General features: G+C 34.8%; 2 long non-coding RNA genes across 4 annotated transcripts in view; both read left to right on the top strand.

Annotated features, from left to right (window-relative positions):
* The window catches only part of LOC112676990 (uncharacterized), a 106,919-nt gene that overhangs the window by 75,930 nt on the left and 11,504 nt on the right, over window positions 1-19,485 (top strand). The gene's annotated exons all lie outside the window — the stretch shown is intronic.
* Window positions 1,606-14,426, top strand: LOC112676923 (uncharacterized). 3 transcript variants are annotated; one of them, XR_007402734.1, is made up of 4 exons: window positions 1,611-1,735; window positions 9,589-9,721; window positions 12,664-12,825; window positions 14,053-14,426. It is a non-coding gene; the product is annotated as an uncharacterized LOC112676923 (long non-coding RNA). The 3 variants fall into 3 exon arrangements; XR_003146771.3 differs by lacking the exon at window positions 12,664-12,825; XR_007402733.1 differs by lacking the exons at window positions 9,589-9,721; window positions 12,664-12,825 and having other exon boundaries at window positions 1,606-1,735.

The following is a 19,485-nucleotide window of genomic DNA, read 5'->3' as shown; positions in this document are numbered from 1 at the left end:
CCATGGAAATTAATTACATTTCACAAAATCACCAGGTTTTAAATGAAGAAACAAATACACATACACACACAAAAGCATATACTCATACTCTATCTTCTTAACCACAGAAGAATAAAATTTCATTCTAGGACTTCAAGTAAATGGAAGGTGAAAAATCCACATGTTGGACCCTTTGTGGGTTCTGCACCCAGTGGGAGGGTAGATGAGGCTGGGTTGGAGAGACACCTACAGGAGCACACAAGCAAGAGAATCAGAGTCTGAAACTGATTGGAAGCAACACAAGATGGTGCATTGACCTGTTGGTGAAATGTGGAGCTGAATGACAGAAGAATGGTTAGTTCATAACTAGGGGAGATGTGTGGACAGGAATTAAAAAAAAAAAAAAAAAAAAAAAGGAGTAGCAGAGGTGGTGGCTTGGATAGCAGTGAGACCTGAAGCAAAATAAAATGTTTTTGATGGCTCAGGCTGTTCTGGAACTAATTTGTAAAATGAGATTAAGTGTCAGGTGTTATTTTCTCCCCATGGGCAAAATATCGAGTTACTTAAAAGTGCTGGATTAAAAGGAGCACCAACACATGCCACATTCCATGTCCTTCCATTTTAGTGATATTGATAATGCTACCCCATAGGAATTCAGGTCTCTTGGTTCAAAACTGAAAACAAATTTTTTTTAAGTTTAATTTTTCTAATAAATGGAGCCATCATGATTTCCACAGCCTATTTAATGGCCCACAAAGTCACCTTTACTGATCATTACCCCTTTTGTAAATCAAAGATCACATAATTTAAGCTTCTAGACATTATACATAATAAAAAAGAAGTACAAATAGGATTTATATCTTCAAGGAACTCAGGATCAAAATGAGAATACACAATTTAAGGACATGAAAATTAAATAGCCACAAGTGGAGTTTGGATATTGGAGTTAAATGAATGTGGGTCAAATACTGCCCCCCCCCCTCAATTTTGCTGTTTACATTTATTTAAGTTACTTAACCTTCTGAAGCCCTGTTTCCTTCATCAAAACCAGGGTAATTTATTGCATAGGTCTCCTGGGATTACTTTCAGGGTAATGTGCATGTATCAAATTACTTGGTCACTTAGCACATAGTGGATTGAGCACATAATCATAATTATCATCACTGAATTATACTGACCATTGCTAATGGAGCTAAGAGAAAGATGAGATATACTGGTTATGGGTTTATAAGATAAGGTTTTATTTAAAAAAAAGTCTTTGGCATGAAACTTGCATTACATTAGAGATTAAGTAAAAGATACATTATATTAGTAATAACCAAAGTATATTACATTAAACGTCAGAATGTGCTTAGATCCTGTTTTCTTTGGAAAATCTAATGGTAACCAGTTTTGTTGCTTTAAACAACTTCTTAATGTCTTCACATATTTATTTTGCTCATCTGAATAAGCCATGACATGTAATCAATAATCTTTGGGGTGCCTTATAATTCATAGCAGACATAAAATGATTAATATGTCAATGTAGGCTGAACTTCATTGTTTTCTGAAAACTATCATAGATGTGCTCATCAAAAGAAGGTATGTGTGACATCTATAAAGAACATAGAACAGTGAGGTTGGATACTATTGTTCAAAAGAACATTAATGACCGTGTGCCCACTGGAGTACTGCATTTTTCTTGAAAACAGACTGCTTGTTTGGAGATTGGCCATGATGCCAGGCAGTCACTTCTTAAAAAATTTAAAATGACAGGGTAGGTATTTTCAACTATATTCTCATGACCATGAGAATATTTTGTGATCACTGAATTTTTTTGCAAGATGATCACTGAATATAAAGGGTTATCATATAATAATTTAAAAGCCAAGGACCATGAAACATAAGAAAGAATTTAACTCTTAAAAATTTCATTTCTCAGGTGCCTAGGTGACTCAGTCGGTTAAGTATCTGAGTGTTGGTTTCAGCTCAGGTCATGATCTCATGGACCATGAGATTGAACCCCATTGGGCTCTGCATTCAGCAGGGAGTCTGCTTAAAGATTTTCTCCCTCTGCCCCTCCCCCACCCTCCTTTTCTCTCTCTCTCTCTCTAAAATAAATAAATAAATCTTTAAAAAATTTATTTATCATAGGGATAAATGACAGAAAGCTATGGATTTAATGAAGTAGTAAATCTATGTATTAATGAGAAACATTCTTTTTGGTGTCCTTTACTTTTGATTGAAGTGTAACTAACATACAGTGTTGTATTAGGTTCAGATGTATAATATAATGATTCATCAATTCTATATATTACTCAGTGCTCATCAAGATAACTGTACTTTTAAACTCCTTCACCTATTTTACTCATCCCCACTCTCACTCCTCCCCTCTGGCAACCACCCATTTGTTCTCTATATTTAAGAGTCTTTTTTATTTGTATCTTTTTTCTTTGTTTCTTAAATTCCACATATGAGCCAAATGAAATAACTCAGTCTGAGAAAGATAAATATCAAAATATATTGGCTACTGTAAATGATTCTGCAATAAATATAAGGGTACATGTATCTTTTTAAATTGATGTTTTTATCTTTATTTTTGGGTAAAAACCCAGTAACAGAACTACTGAATCATATGGTAATTCTATTTTTATTTTTTTGAGGAACCTCCATACTGGTTTCCATAGTAGATGCACTAATTTTCTCTCCCCTCAGCAGTAGATGAGGGTTCCTTTTTCCTCTACATCCTTGCAACAGATGTTATTTCTTGTCTGATTCTAGCCATCTGACAGTTGTGAGATGGTATCTCACTGTGGTTTTGATTTGCATTTCCCTGATGATGAGTGATATTGAGCATCTTTTCATGTGTCTGTTGACCATTTATATGTCTTTGGAAAAAAGTCTGTTCAGATCCTCTGTCCACTTTTAGTCAGATTATTTGGGACTCTTTTTTGGTTTTGAGTTAAGTAAGTTCTTTGTATATTTTAGATATTAATGTCTTATCAGATATATCATTTGTACTATTCAGTAGGCTGCCTTGTCATTTTGTTAATGGTTTCCTTTGCTGCGCAAAAGCTTTTTATTTTGGTGTAGTCCCAATTGTTTATTTTTGCTTTTATTTCCCTTGTATTAGGAGATATATCTAGAAAAACATTTCTACAGTAAATATCAAAGAATAATTTCTTAGGAGTTAATACTCCTATGTTTCATTCTAGGAGTTTTCTGGCTTCAGGTCTTACATTTTTGAGGAACCTCCATACCGGTTTCCATAGTAGATGTACCAATTTTCTTTCCTCTCAGCAGTATATGAGGGTTCCTTTTTCCCCCATATAGACCCTCAGAAGGTCTTTAATCCGTTTGAGGTTATTTTTGTTTATGATATTAAAAAGTGGTCCAGTTTCAGTCTTGGCAAAGAGCTGTTCAGTTTTCCCAGCACCATTTGTTAAAGAGACTCTTTTCCTCATTGTGTATTTGTGCTTTCTTTGTTGTAGGCTTTGGCCATATAAGTATGGGCTTATTTCTGGGCTTTCTTTCCTGTTACATTTATCTAAATGTCTATTTTGTGCCAGGACCATACTGTTTTGATTACTATAGCTTTGTAGTATGTCTTGAAATCTGGGGTTGTGATACCTCCAGCTTTATTCTTCTTTAAGATTGATTTGTCTTTTGAAGGTCTTTGTGGTTCCATAAAAATTTTAGTATTGAGGTGCCTGGGTGGCTCAGTTGGTTAAGCATCTGCCTTTGGCTCAGCCTATGATGACAGAGTGCCAAGATTCAGCCCCACATCAGGCTCCCTGCTCGATGGGGAGTCTGTTTCTCCTTCTGCCCCTCCCTCTGCTCATGCTCTCTCTCCCTCTCCCCCACCCTCAAATAAATAAATAAAATACTTTTAAAAAATTTTAGTATTATTTATTCTAGTTTTGTGAAAAATATTGTTGATATTCTGACAGGGATTTTATTAAATCCGTAGATTGCGTTGGGCAGTATGGACACTTAAACATACTTGCTTTTTCCAGTCCATGAGCATGAGTCCATTTGTTTGTGTTGTCTCCAATCTCTTTCATCAGTGTCTTAGAGTTTTTAGAGCAGAGATCTTTTACACACTTGGTTAAGTTTATTCTTAGGTGTTTTATTCTTTTTGCTGCAATTGTTAAATGAGATTGTTTTCTTAATTTCTCTGGTACTTCATTATTAACGTATAGAAATGCAACTGATTCCTGTATAATAATTGTGTATCCTGAGACTACTGAATTAATTTATCAGTTCTCATAGAACAGTTTATTTCAGAAAATCATGTTTTAAAAGGAAATTTTAGTAGAATTGGAAGTAAAAGAACATTTTAATATGCTAGATAAATTACCTAAGTTTTTTTTTTAATGAGAGAAGTTTAGGTTATGTGAATTATACATGTAAAATTAGTGGCACACATTTCTAAAAAGATATGATCAGTTATATGCTGATTCTCCAGTGATTACAAGGCTTATCATTTTATTTAGCTTTGATAACAACTGGGGAAATTTGTTCATTTATAATTGACCAAAGAAAGGTGGGAAATTGACATGAATGTTTATAATCTGTGATTTCCTTGTTTTTATGGTACAGTTCCTAGTTTCTATGGACATCTTTATAATTCAGTTTGTATTATTTTGTTTTAAGATTGATCAATCTATTTATCATCTATCTATCTAACTAACTATATATATATATATATATATATATATATATATATGCTTTTTAAAAAAGATTTTATTTAGTTATTCATGAGAGACACAGAGAGAGAGAGAGAGAGAGAGTGAGAGAGGCAGAGACACAGGCAGAGGGAGATGCAGGCTCCATGCAGGGCCCAGTGTGGAACTCAATCCCGGGACTCCAGGATCATACCCTGGGCCAAAGGCAAGCGCTAAACCACAGAGCCACCCAGGGATCCCCTATCTATCTACTTTTAAGAGTAGATATTTCATCCAAATGTTCATAAGAAAGCATTCCTGATCTCAAGTAGAAATTTGCCTGTAGAAGTAAGTCAAATGAACTAATAAATAAAGTAAATCCAACTGTGAAATCCAGCACTTTGATCTGCAGTTTAGAGGGGGAAAAAAGCCAGGAAGTTAAGTATTGGCTGATAAACTTTTTGTACATAAATGATCTTCAAAATCAGCCTTTTGGAGTAAGGTCATTTTCAGAAATGACAGAAAGTCAACTGAGCAATATGAAAGAATTGTTGCTTTACTCAATTAGAGTCCAATTAATGCTTCTTTAAGTCATATTGAATTGATAAGAAGGTGGAAAGAGAAACAACCCCAAAGTAACAAAGGTTCTCTCAGGAATAATAGATAAAAATTGTAGACAAATAAATATTGAAACGTCATTCCTACTTCCAAATCACTTGGCAACGACTTTGCATTGGACATTTACATATTCTATGCCATATGTCCCACTTCTCTTGCTGATTTTCACATGGAGTTAGTAATTTCCATAAATCACTTAGTATTATGGAAATTACCTCTCACCTCTTGCCTCTCACTCCTCTAACCCCCTCTTCCTTTGCCTCTCTCTGTATTTTTTTTTCTCTTTTTATGGCTGTGTATCTGTTAACTAGACAACATGTGTTTATTAACTACTTAATATAGACAAAACACCAATTGATAGAGAGGGTAAGTGGGTCTTAGGTATTCAAAAGAAGTCAAATTAAATCACTTTGTCTTTTTCAGGTATATATAAATACATGATACATCACTCTTACTCTTAAGAAAATCGCATTCTAGTTAAGTGCCAAGAATAATAAAAGTAATAAAAGCAATGAACTTAAAGGACTATACAAGATAGTACAGTGCCTCCATCTGTCAGGCAACTTTGATGTTTTTGTTTTCTTTCTCAATTATCACCAGTTCCTTTTCCTTCATTATAATCAATGCCTTACAAATATAGTCATATCCTGAGGTGCTGGAGGCTAGGGCTTCGACATTTGAACTTTGCGGGGACATAGTTCGATCCATAACACATACCATCAACCTACTCTTTGGAGTAGAAGGGCAGGAATCCAGGCTGGTGCTGGAAACTTTCCTGGGCTCTGTTTCACTCTGAGTAGATGATGAGGACAAGTTTACATACAGAGTCCTTCAGTGAGACTGTATGGATGGAGAAGAATGAGCAGACATGGTGAATAGTATGATTGCCTCTAAGAAACTGCTAGAAGAAAGTAAAGGCTACAAACCAAATTCATCCTGGAAATCAAATGTTATAGAATTTCATTGAAAATCAGGCACTGGAACTACTTCATTTCTGCCTTCCTCATAAATATCTTCTCTAGGACTCAAAGACAAGAAAAAACTGCGAGGAAAGCAGCATGGAATCTTTACAGAGATGCCACAAGAAAAAAAGAAAAAGAGAAACAAAAGGTAAATGAAAAACAAACAATCAAACCTCATTAGAAGACAGGCTAAAGAAGAAATGGGACAAAAATTAAGAATTAAAGAGAATTAGAAAGAACGTACAAGAAATCTGAAATGTCCTTTGCTGTTATCTCTGAATAAAAGAACCAAAATGAGGAACAGAAAACCTATGAACAATACAGTTGAAGAACATTTTGTAGAAAAAAAAGTTGGATCTACAGAATGATGGACCATACATATCCTCAAGAAATTAACAGAAAATAATTGTAGTTGAGTTGAAGAACATTTTGTAGAAAAAAAAGTTGGATCTACAGAATGACAGACCATACGTATCCTCAAGAAATTAACCGAAAATAATTGTAGTTGAGATATAGCCCAGTAAAATTACTGAATTCTAAAGATAAAACTATTTGCCTAAACAGAAATGTAAAAGTCAAGTTCCTTATAATGCAGTAAAATTTATTTAATTTTATAGTTACCCATAGCAACAGTCAGGACAAAAAAAATGACGTCTATGAAATTCTTAAAAAATAGCTTTAAAAAGTGTGTCAGAGTTTGAACGAAGCAAACAAAATGTCTATAAAGGCAGCAGATAAATAGTTTTTGAACATGTAAGAAATCAATGAATACAGTTTCCATGGTCTTTGATGAAATCATGATGCTAAAATCCAGCCAATAATAAATTTGATAAAGACTGGCAATGAGCATTGATCCAATTAAATGAAGGATAAAAAAGTAAAATAAGTATGAGAGCTACAGTTTTAAAACAGAATGTGAGTTACAAGCCTTGACAATGTAAAAATTACATATCTTTAAAAGGCTGAACTTGGGAAGAGGGAAGAGAAGAAAAGGTAAGAAATAGTGCAAGGATGTGGATTTCTAAAGCAGAGGGTCAAAGATATAATTGAAAAGTCATAAATCAGATAATATAAGTATGCTTGGATAGAATAAATATAAATATTAAGAAAATAGTACTCAGTAAAATTGAGAGGGGAAGGAAAATATGTTACTTTAATTCTTCCTTGTAGTAGAGAAACTAGAGAGAAAAGAGGATTAGGATTTTATATGAAATTACAGGAATAAGTGTAACCATGAGAACAGAAGCACATCTACATTATCAGAATAAATGCAAAGAAAGAAAAGAATATAGCTTGTGATGACAGAACTAAGATCAAACCTATGTGTCACATCAATAAAGGTAAATAATTGTAAATGGAACAAATATCGTATTAAACCAAGGGATGCATCAATTGGATCAAGAGGCAAAACCCAACATATGCTATATGCAAGAGGTATCAGATTTTCTGATGAGTTTGTGGGAGGTGCATTGGAAAGAGGTCTGCAAATGGGGAGACCAGTGAAAAATCTACCATAGTTTTCCATAGGAGAAATGATGGACATTTGACCTGAAACAGAGTGGATTTAGGGAATCAGGAGGATTAGAAAGCAGAAGAATTTGCTATTGACTGGATGTGGTACTGAAAAAGGGAGTGTATCTCATAGGTTTCTCATAGGATTGCCATCAACCAAAACAGAAAATACTGGAGGGATGAGGTTTTCGAAGAGAAAGATGGTCCTTTTATATTGCATCTCCTGAGTTGGATAAGTCTATAGGCCACCTAAGTAAATCTACTGGGCATGTTGTATCTATGTTAATCTAAATCTCAGTTGGCAGGTCTAGGAGAAAGATAATAGTTTGGAAGTTTTCCCAGTAGAAGGAGTAGAATAAGGTTCATATCTCCTATGTGAACTACATGTTAGATAAAAATGAAATTAGACCTGTTCCTGGAGTTTGGTGTTGAAAGAGGGTGTTATAGTGGAGATCAAATGGGAGGCAAAAGGAAACGCCATTTTCCTCCTCATGTAGAAGATTAAATTTCTTTGGTTGCCATATATTGTGACATATGTTGATTTTTTAATATGCTAATAAGTTAAGGATTTTCCAATGCTTATGATAATCTAATTCTCACAGCAAGATCTTATTTCTATTATTATACAGTGGAAAATCTGCCAAGCACAGCACTCCAAATTACAGCAATAAATGTTGTAAATACATGGAATGCACTTGTATTCTACTGCATGGGTTTCTTTAATGTTAATAGCTCAATTTCTCTAATTTATTTCTTGTCATATCCATATTTTGAAATGATTTTGTAATGGTTCTTAACATTGAAGCCATTGTCATGCCTATTAATGATACAATAGAGTTAAGTCAAATATATCCTCAAAATACTCTGACTGAACATCTCACTTTTCCTATTATTTGTGACAAAAAAATTCCATTTCATTACAGCAGTGAGTCTCCATAAGGAACATTCCACACAAGTAATTTAACATTTCAAGTTGTTAAAATCACTTTGCTTTTGGCTTGCTAACTTAAAACGCTACCCAGAGCACGCTGTAATTATGTAGAAATGCACGACTTGTCAAATATCATAGATTTTAAACTCCCAATCAATTGAAATGAAGCACATTCTGTGAAAGTCTTTGCCAAAATCATGTTCCTTATTGAGAGGTGGCACTCTAAAGAAAGAACCTTTTTTTTTTTCTTCTCTTTTTTAGACAGAAGAGAATATGGTAGTAAAAGAGGGGATGCAGGGGGTAAGCATGGAGAGAAAGTGTTTGGGCGTTGCAGAGGGAGGCAAAGAAGACGTGTATTTGACCTTCTCATTATGTTAAGTACTTTCATGAGTGGAGGAAAGTTGAACACACAGACTTGAATTACTTCTTCTGGCTGAGTTGGGACTGGAGTGGTAGTGGGGGTAGCAGGAGACAAAGGGGAGCCAATGCCCTAAAGAGCAGTTATAGTGTAGCGAATAATAAAGGTTGAGAAACTAAAACTCATAGTCTATCTCATTGCTGAAAGGACAGGAATTGCAGACATGTTTACACTGAAGTGGGATTATGTGAGAAAGTGACTTCCGAACTATGTTTGGGAACTTTGAAGAGCTCCATCTCCTTGACTTCCTTTTTCCTTAGTGCCTTTCCTACTAATCTGTAACTCTTCTACAGGAATAGTCTTCCCTCCCTCTCTTCTTACACTCTTCTTTCTAATGTCTTTCTCCCTCCATCCCCCCTGGCCGGATTCCTTCTATAGATACAGTTTCCTCCTCTCTTCTAAGTATCCCTTCTCCAAAACTCTTGGAAGTTTTCAGAGAGAAGCCAAAATTTAAAAAACTCACTAAATACCCAAATATATTTGGAGGGGATTAAGTTTCCTTTGTCTTCTTACATTTTGCAGGGGGGAGAGCTCCCATTATACCTGCTGGCTTCATCTTTTAAGTGTCTATTTGAAGTCATAATATTACAGCAAAGAGAGCCATATCTTCATTTGATCTGTGTACAATATTAGTTTCTTGAGAAGTCAATACTTGGTAAGTTCATAAGATGCTGATTTTTTAGAGTGAGGGTGTGATATATTTCAGGTGATTTCTATTTATATTAGTGATTCACTGGAGTTTAAATTGCTCTAGAAAAAAATTTATAGTCTATGATAGTGCCTGGAGTAAAAGAGAGGTAACTGATGTGACAATCTTCAGGGTAGAGCTCTAGTTCGGGCTCTGCCACTAACCAGCTTTGCCTTCTGTCACTTCACTTGAACTACCTGGTCTTCAGCTTCCTCGTTTGCAAAAAAAAAAAAAAAATAGGAGTTTGCTGTGCTAGAATCGCAATGCCTGTTAGCTCTATACCACCATGTTCCTTTATAAAAGATACTTTAAAAGTTTTTATCATACTCATTTCCTTCTTAAAGTTCAGTATACTTTTAAAGAGAAATGACCCCCTAAAATGTCAGGACATTTTAAAAATGAATGCCATCTTAGAATTTAAATATGTCTAAATTATTTAGGTACACTCTAAATCTAGAAAGTGCATTCCTTAGTCTGGAAGTACCTAACCCTAGAGTAGGAGTGATTCGTCCATATTTTTGTCTGTACCTCATGTATTGTAACTATTTATATTTTCGGAAACAATATAAAAATGCATAGTTTGAACTCTGAAGACAAGAGATATCTAAAGAAAGATAATAATTTACATTATATTACGGAATTTAAATTTAGAGTAGCTGAACCAAAAGAGAGCAGGGCTACCAGTCATTCATTATAGTTTTATTTAAGGCATGTACTGTGATAGCTGGTGGGTTAGGTGCTAAGGGTACAGAGAAGAGCAAGAAGGCAGTTGTATAATCTAACCAAGGACACTGAGATGCCATGATATGGGTTGTACAGTTTTCTGTACAATTTTAGCGGTTGCACAAGGGTGGAGTCCACGTACTAGGTTGAGCTGCTACATAAGGTGGTGTCTTTGTTCATGTAGGAAAGATGAAGATGTGTGTTTCAGGTAGGTGAGAGGAGTAGGGCCAGGGGAAAGGTCATGGCATGCAGATGACAGAGCACAGGCAATGGCCCAGCCAGATGTGAGAGCAATATCATAAGTTTGGAGAAATGTAGTGTCTTTCAATGGCAGCAAAAGTTTCAATGGCCAGTGAGGAGGGAAGGAAGCAAGCAAAGGGACACAAGACTCACACCTTGCATCTTATATTAAGGATCAGAGGATTTACCTTTATGCATCAAAAGATGAAAAGAGGATGGGGGTACCTTTTATTAATATTTTTAAAATAGAAGAATAAGCAGGTGAAATGGAAACAGAAGACAGGGACATGAGTTATAGCTATGACTTGTGTATTAGAGTTCTCCAAATAAACAGACCAATATACAAAAGATTTTAAAGAATCAACTCATGTAATTATGGGGACTGGCAAGTCTAAAATTTACAGAGCAATTTCCATATGCTATAAATTCAGGTAAGAGTTGACATTGCAGTCTTGTGACTGACGTCTGTAAGGCAGGTAAGCTGAAACTCAGGCAGGGTTTCTATGTTGTTGTCTTGAGACCAGATTCTTTCTTCAGGAAACTACCTCCTTTGTTCTTAAAGTCATCAACTGACTCGCTGAGGTCCACCCACATTATGGAGGGTAATCTGCTTTACTCAGAGTCAACTGACTTAAATGTTAATCACATCTAAAAATATCTTTATAGCAACAGCTAAACTTATATATGATCAAACAAGCCTAGCCAAGTTGACGTATAAAATTAACCATGACAGCTCATTTTCATTAATCTTGTGTATTAATTTCATTATGAATCATTACTCAGGATTTGCAGATGGTATAATTCATCCTTTCTCTCTTTCTCTTCTTCCTTCTTATTAAGTCAGAAAAGAAAGTTAGGATACAGTAGAAAATACAAAATGAAACTATAGTCAAACAGTATGTTCACTGGTTGTCATCTGTGGTTCTGAAACTGGTCTGATAATTAACACAGTGAAGGAAGTCACTTCTCTGAATGAAAAACAACAACAAAATGATGCCACCATGATATACGCAGCCACCTTTCTCTGCTGCCTTGCTGGCTCAGCAGCACTGGCCCTTAGTATCTGTGATTTGTGCATAAAGACCATTCTAGGATGGACTTTGATCAGTTTATAAGACACTGAACATGTCTCTGCCCTTAAAATGAGTCTTTTCCATAGAAGCTTTTAACTGAATACATGTAATGATCTTTTTAAAGATCAAAAAAATTACTACTAACATCAGGAATGCCGCAGCTTTGTGGACAGTCTTTGCAAGGCTAGATGTGAGGCTCCTTCTGCAACATCATCCTACAAGGCATATGTTGCTCTCTAGAAATGTTTTTTTCAGTTGGGGGCAGGTTTGTTTATTAAATTATTTTATTAAATTTATCTCAGTAAAATTAAATTATTTCAGTAAAGTTTTTTTCAGTAAAATTATTGATGAAAATTAAATCATTTCCATAAAATTATTAAGTGTATGAAATATAAAGTCTTCCATCTTCTCTTTGGAGGTGTATATTTTTTTCACACTTCCCAACTATGATCCCTTACTCAACCTTGACCTTCCTGGTTACACCTTTGTCCCAAACTGCTGGCCTCTATCCCATATTTAATGTTCTATATCCAATTTCTGCACAGCTTAGCTAAAAATGCAACAAAATTAATATGTGACAATAGTTTATGGAGTAGGTCAGGATGGGCTGATGTGCCTTATATTTGAGGCAGTATATAAGCATTTAACACTCTATCTTTGCAAAGAAAATGCTTTAACCACTGAGGTGAAATTATGGGAGAAATTTGGAATTTCAAAGAAATCTGACACAGCGATGGGGGTTTGTTGTTATTTTTGACACTTTTCAAACTACACTAGGGATATATAAATAACTTCATAAATTTCAATTTATTTTTCTCTTTAAGATTTTATTTATTTATTTATATCTATCTATCTATCATTTATTTATTTTAGAAAGAGAGGGCAGAGGAGAGGAACAATTGGAGAAGAGAGAGAAAATCTCAAGCTGACTCTACACTGAGCACAGAGCCTGACTCAGGGCTTGATCTTACAACACTGAGATCATGACCTGAGCCGAAACCAAGAGTCAGATGCTCAACTGACTGAGCTGCACAGGTGCCCCTAAATTTCAATTTCTTTAAGGTTCAGCCCAACCTTGATGATATTTGAGATTCACATAGAAGAGCTTCTTACATAAAGCATACTTCCTAGATGGCCAGACTCCAGACTTACTCTGAGTTGTTTACTTGGGTATGAGATCTGTGCAGCATGGAGGAGCTGTTTGGAAGATAAAGTCCAGGAAGGTAGAGAGAGGGTCTCACCTAAAGCCAGATCATTGTTGGAAACTAGAGAAGAGAATTTCAATGAGTTAGCAAAAGCTAGAAGAAAGAAGCTGACATCATATGCCAGATTTTGTGGTAAGAGACTAGCTAGAGATCTGTGGAGACAGATCCAGTCAGTCCCTGGTCAGTGAAAGCAGTCCTGAGCAATTTCCCATAAAGAAATGTCTACCTTCGATGACTATAGGTCACCACTGTATGTCCTGCTGGAGGTCTAGAGGTCGACTATCTTCAGTGGACTCCTATTTCATTCACTCTTCCTTCTTCATATTCCCTTTTTAAACCATCCTCCTAAAGCCCTTATCCTATATGGGGCCAATCAGAACAGACAACCTACCCATCCAAATACGCCACCCATGGAAAACCCCCAAAGTTGGTCTTTGTTTTGATTGCACTATTACATTTTAGAAGTCATATATATATTGTGAATTTTTGAATGCTGACTTTCTGAAATTCAAAGAAATTCCATGAATAGGTGAAATGAGAATAGTTGCAAAGATTTTTCAGAGTGCCATAATGTAGATCTATATTATTTCATTTGATACCTATACCCCTGTGAATTACATGGCAAATGCTTTGATCCAATAAGACAGAAAAATTTAAATATCTTGCTTAAGGTTGTATGGATAGTAAATAGAAAATCTGTGAGTAGAGTTTAGGTTTTCAAGTCTAGTCTTGTTCCTTTCATCATATCTCACTCAGCTTTAAGGATTTCTCAAAGAAACTTAGCTACCCTTCAAAATAATTCATAGAGTTATATGCTAACTATTCAGAATAAAGAATCTAATAGAAAAACTCTTTATAAGGAACTTAGGAAGACTATGGCCATCTCTCATTTTATGGTAACTCATCAAGTTGCTTCTCTAAGTATTTAAAAATTATAAAATATAAACATTATTCCTAAAGACTAAAAAAAAAAGAGGGAACTTTGCTTGTGTGAATAATTATTATTTTAAAATCAGATTTTTCTAAACAACTGTTTTTTTTTTTTCCCTTGTAAAAGGAGGAAGCATTCCTAGGAAGTCAGAATCTTCTTAGGTATTTCCTAGGATGGAAGTTACCTAACATTTGTTGCACACTTACAATGCATATATTATCTCAACTCTACTAAAAGAGGTGCATTGTTATCTGTCCATTTTCTTAAGCATTTTAATAACCACAGGGGACCTTTGGCCGTGGCAGATCTAGGATGAAAACTTCAGTGATTTGACAGCAAATCCTACGCTTCTTCTACTATACTGTACTGGTCTTTCAAACCATAAAGAATGAAGAGCCTAACACATTTGTTCAGCTAGAAGACTACACCATGTTTGCATTTCCAAGGAGTTAAAAGAAGTTAACTATAAAGCTTGTAAAATATTAAATCTAAATATCACACTGAGCCTTGAATTACTCTTTAAGTAACATCCCTGTGCTGTAAAAATCCATTTGCAATAAATTTTCATATGCAAGCTAAAGGATTTCAAAGTCTTTCTGGAAAACCCATGGGCCCCATGCAATTTGTACTCCTTACATTCTTTCCTCTGGGTGCTTAGAAATTCATTGTTAGAGGAGTTTAGTCTATTACCTTAAACTCAAGTCCCAGTCAGTTACTACCTGTTCATTTTCACTTTATGTATATAAATGTCTTACTGTTACAAAAGAAAAAACACAAAAACACTGTACATACTGAAAGTGTCCGTTGCATATTATTGGTAGCAGAATAATGAAATAAAACATGTAGATATAGGGAGATTTTCTAGTTGTCTTTGTATAGGAAAGCCTTCAGAGATTATGACCTTTAAAATTGAGCTCATGATAATATGCAAATGGATCCAGTGTTTATCATTTTCTGAATGCAATTATTTATGTATTGCAGTCCTCCCAAATTATAATTATGGTGATCAGAGGAATACTTTGCAGCTTGTTGAGAGTAGCTGATAAAATCATCAACATTTTAGGTGTCTTTCTTTGGTTAGTTGTACAGAAGTGGCATGTAGCAGAGGAAAAAAAATACTACACAGTTCATGTTGGAAGAATTTTTATTGAACTTTGATAATTTTGCTTAGTGTTGAGTGTCAGAGTCTTCTCTAAATTCGCATACTTCTATGCCTAGCTACTACATCTTTCATCTCTTCTAGAAGGTGTGTGTGTTTATGTGTGCAAGTGTGCACATATACACACATGTCTAGGCCTAACAAACACATAAAATTAAACACATATGCATACACATTTATGGCTTATAAGGAATAGAGCATATGTTTTATAGTAGATAAGAAATAAGAAGTGACAGATTTCAAGATGTATGTGCTTTGTTTAATAATGTGATAAGTGATCTGGGAAAGGATGTGAGAAATTCATTCTTTGGCTTTCCAGATGATAGCAAGTGTTTCAGGTTAATAATTGACCAAGATGACCAAAAGAAATGACAGATATTAGAGAAGATCAAGAGTGTGAAATAGGGATGCCTGGGTGGCTCAGTGTTTGAGCGTCTGCCTTCAGCTCAGGGCGGGATCCTGGGATCCAGGATCGAGTCCTACATCGGGCTCCTTGTGGGGAGCCAGCTTCTCCTACTATCTGTGTCTCTGCCTCTCTCTCTGCACCTTTTGAAAATAAATAAAATCCTTTAAAAAAAAGAGTGTGAAATAAATTAATATATGAATACCACAGTGAGCAAAAGTAAGGCAATACATTTAGGGGGCAATGATCAGAACTGTATTAATAGGATGAGAGAAGTGAAATTAGCAATGGAATCCAGGAGGTGAAAAGCACTGTAGGTTATTGTTCCCAAACATATTGGACTACTGTACTGCAGGGTGGGCTTAACCAGAAAGAACTTTAGGGAAACTGTGATGGAAACTTCTATCCCAACATAGAATCTTGATATATACACACATGGAAAATACTAACCTTTATATGAATTTCTGTGATATTCAAATAACCTTGTAAAAAGCAATTCTAAGCTTTGAACAGTATGCTTTCAAAACCCTGCACTGTGCTAAATTATGGAATTAAATCTGTACAGCTGCATTTAGGTACTCAGAATGTGGGCTTTGATCATCAGATGAATAAACAACTTTTGGGAATGTTGAGTATTGGTGCTGCCTATCAACCAATGCTGCAATTTTAGCAGTAATCTCTTTTGGTCCAGCAGGGTTAATTTTTTTTTAAATATTATATCTCATTGTATTTTGCTCTTCTTGTTTCATAAAAATTAACATAAAGCAGAAAAATAAAAGTGCTGACACTAGTATTAGGAGCGCAGAGCCTATAAACCTGGTACTATGGAGAAAAAAATGGACCCAAAAAATTCAACACATATGTAAACTCAGTCTGTGATTTGCTGGGTTTAACTCAGTAGTTGACCATGTGTGCAGTGAGGAAGAAATATTTTTTTTTTTTTGAGGAAGAAATATTTTTTTAAAAATATGCTAAATTAGAGGAATATCTTAAATAATATTAATATGTCTTGGAAGATTTTAGCAAAAGAGAGCCTTTCTTATAAAATATACTTATTGTTTTCAAGTTTTACATGTTTAGACTTTCAGAATTCTTTGTAAGAACACATTGTATGTAAAAGAAGTGTGGGTATAAATAAGATCATAGATATAAAATTAACAATACAAGTTACTAGTTATGTGATTTCAGACAAATATTTTCTCTGAACATCAATATTCTCATTTGTAACTTGGGGATGAAAAGGACCAAATTTTAATTTTTTATGGTAATAAATCAAGATAACAAATGTAAAACACTTGACATAGTCCCTGATGCTGTTGAGCGCTTAATAAATTGTGGTAATTATTACATGTTCTAGGCCTAAAGACTAAATTGTCACCATAGTGTACTCGAATGAACAGATCTGGAGATAGATATTGAATTGGGAAACTGAGAAGAGTGATCACCCTAAAGATAAGTCTCGTTAGAATGGTATTAACACCCAAGAAGAAATATCACAATGATGTATGGTTTACAGTAAGTAAACTGCATACTAGGACATTAGAATAACAGTTTACCTCTCTACTCCATATTGCCTTGAGGATAAAATCTAACTTCTCTTACAAGGATTTCAAAGTTCATATTGATTTGATCCCATTTTGCATCAGCATTAGCTTCTTTTATGACAATGCTTCTACACTCTATGACCCAGATATTCTAAAGTACCTTCAGTCACTTTTAGATATGCCATGTCCTCTATGCATGGTACTTGCTCTGCCTAAAAGATGAATTCTTTTCAGGGCAATTGGATATTCTGACTCATTTTATAGGTTTTATTTTGGATAGTGTTCTTCTCCCATTTCCATTTCTATTAGGTATGTCTCTAATGGGCTTCTATATAGCATGGCTTAGGAGGCATGATGATGCTTTTAAACTGCAGTGCTTGTTTGTACCTTATACTAGACTATGAGTTCTGTGATGATGGGTTGCATTTGCTTTCTTTACTTTGCACAGTGCATGGCCTAAAATAGGAGACCAATAAATATTTATGGATGAAAGAAGGATGAATGGATTCTGAGGTTGATAGTGGTAAATATAAATATAATCAAAGACACTCATATTAAATCATTTTATCAAGTTCAGAAAACTAAGGTATGGTACAAATTAAGCATAAAGCATTTCATAAGAAGTCTTGGTAAACAGTCAATGGATAGCAATCAAAGGTATTTACATAGCATTGTCAAGAGAATAGGATTAAGAGAATTTATTCTCAGTCATTCCCTCCTGCTACTTACTGGATGACCTTTGTAAAGTCAGTTTATCTATAGAGTAGGGATAATAAGACTTATATTCCTACATGCAAGAGGTTGAATAATTCCTTGAGGTCTCTTCTAGTTCTGAGACACATGATTCTTTAGACCAATTATGAAATTAAAGGCAACTAAATCTGTGATATAAGATTTCAGCATGCATATTTAAAAATAATCACTATGAGAATTGTGTGTGTATGTGAATATGTATGGATATATATAAGCATAGTTTCTGCAAAGAAATAAGATCATATATAGAAATAGATGACTGAAAATAATACAAAGTTATGAATTTTAAACTGACATAATCATTTCCGTTTAAAAACTATAGATATTTACATACAATCTACATATATATTTTTTAAAAGATACAAGCTATTATGTATATAACCACATATTCAAATATAATTCATGATTATTTCAGTTCTAGAAGAATTTTTCTCTCCCAGTTATTGATTATTCATATCATATAAAAACCTCAATGAATACAGATGATTTGCACAAAGATATTACTTTTGAGAGAGACTGTATTTGCTTGTCAGTTCAGACCATTTTTCATATACAGAGAAATCTTCTTGCTTCCCAACTATATATTCCTCCATGATAATGTATTGGGCTTGGTGTCAAAAATTTTCTGTGAATAAAAATCTCATAGTGAGAGACTTGGGTGGCAGAATTTGAGAGTTATGGAATGGAAATAAGCTGGTCTAAAAAACCTACTGATGCACATTCTCAAAAGAAAGAAGGAAGTAATATATTCCATGTATAGAGGTTATTTAAAAATGGAAGAAGTGGAAGTAATTGAATACATTAGTAGAATATTTTTAGTTGAAGCAAATATACCAGAAGATATGAAATAGAGGAGAAAATACTATGAAAGTTGATTATGAAAATCTTATAGTAAGTGAAAGAAATCTGAAAAAAATCCAACCATAAAGCTGAGTTAGGGAGTATATGATTTTTACAGATATAAAAAATTATGTTTAGACTATCAGAATAGTTATCATAATACCCCACAGAAGGGAAATGAAAGCCTAAAAATAACCCCAAAGTGACAGAAGAGTGAAAAAATAGGATAGATTTCTAAGTTAACCAACACAAATACTAGAACAAAGCTGCTAGCAGTAATTGAGTTAAGATAGGAATAGGAGAACAGAAAAGTGTGAAACAAGGATCCAACCATTCAAAAACACATGTATGCACTTCATTTTTTTAAAGATTTTTATTTATTTATTCATGAGAGACACCGAGAGAGAGAGACACAGGCAGAGGGAGAAGCAGGCTCCATGCAGGGGGCCAGACAGGGGACTCAATCCCGAGGCTCCAGAATCATGCCCTGGGCTGAAGGCGGCGCTAAACCGCTGAGCCACCCGAGCTGCCCACATTTATGCACTTCAAATTCAGGTCCTACCATGTGCCCAGCACAAGCTGTTAAATTCTGGGCTTACTGAAATAGACATGGTGACCCCAAGAATTTCAAGGCTTGTTCAGAGGATTGGATCAGTCACTCAGCAATTATAATACCATGTGATAAGGGGTGTCATAAGAACAATAGCAATAAGCATAGAGTCCTTATAAGGCTTCCTGCAGCAGCAGGAGAAAGAAGTTTTACCAGGAAGGAATGTTTGAATGTTGCCTTGAGAATAACAGAGGAATGCCAAAGTGCGCATGTGTGTATAAAGGAAGAGCTGGAGGAAAATGGAATTTGA

The sequence above is a fragment of the Canis lupus genome, chromosome 16, assembly GCF_003254725.2.
Source record: "Canis lupus dingo isolate Sandy chromosome 16, ASM325472v2, whole genome shotgun sequence".
Taxonomy (NCBI): domain Eukaryota; kingdom Metazoa; phylum Chordata; class Mammalia; order Carnivora; family Canidae; genus Canis; species Canis lupus.
Note: the sequence above shows the minus strand (reverse complement) of the source record. Positions and strands in the feature narration are given on the sequence as shown.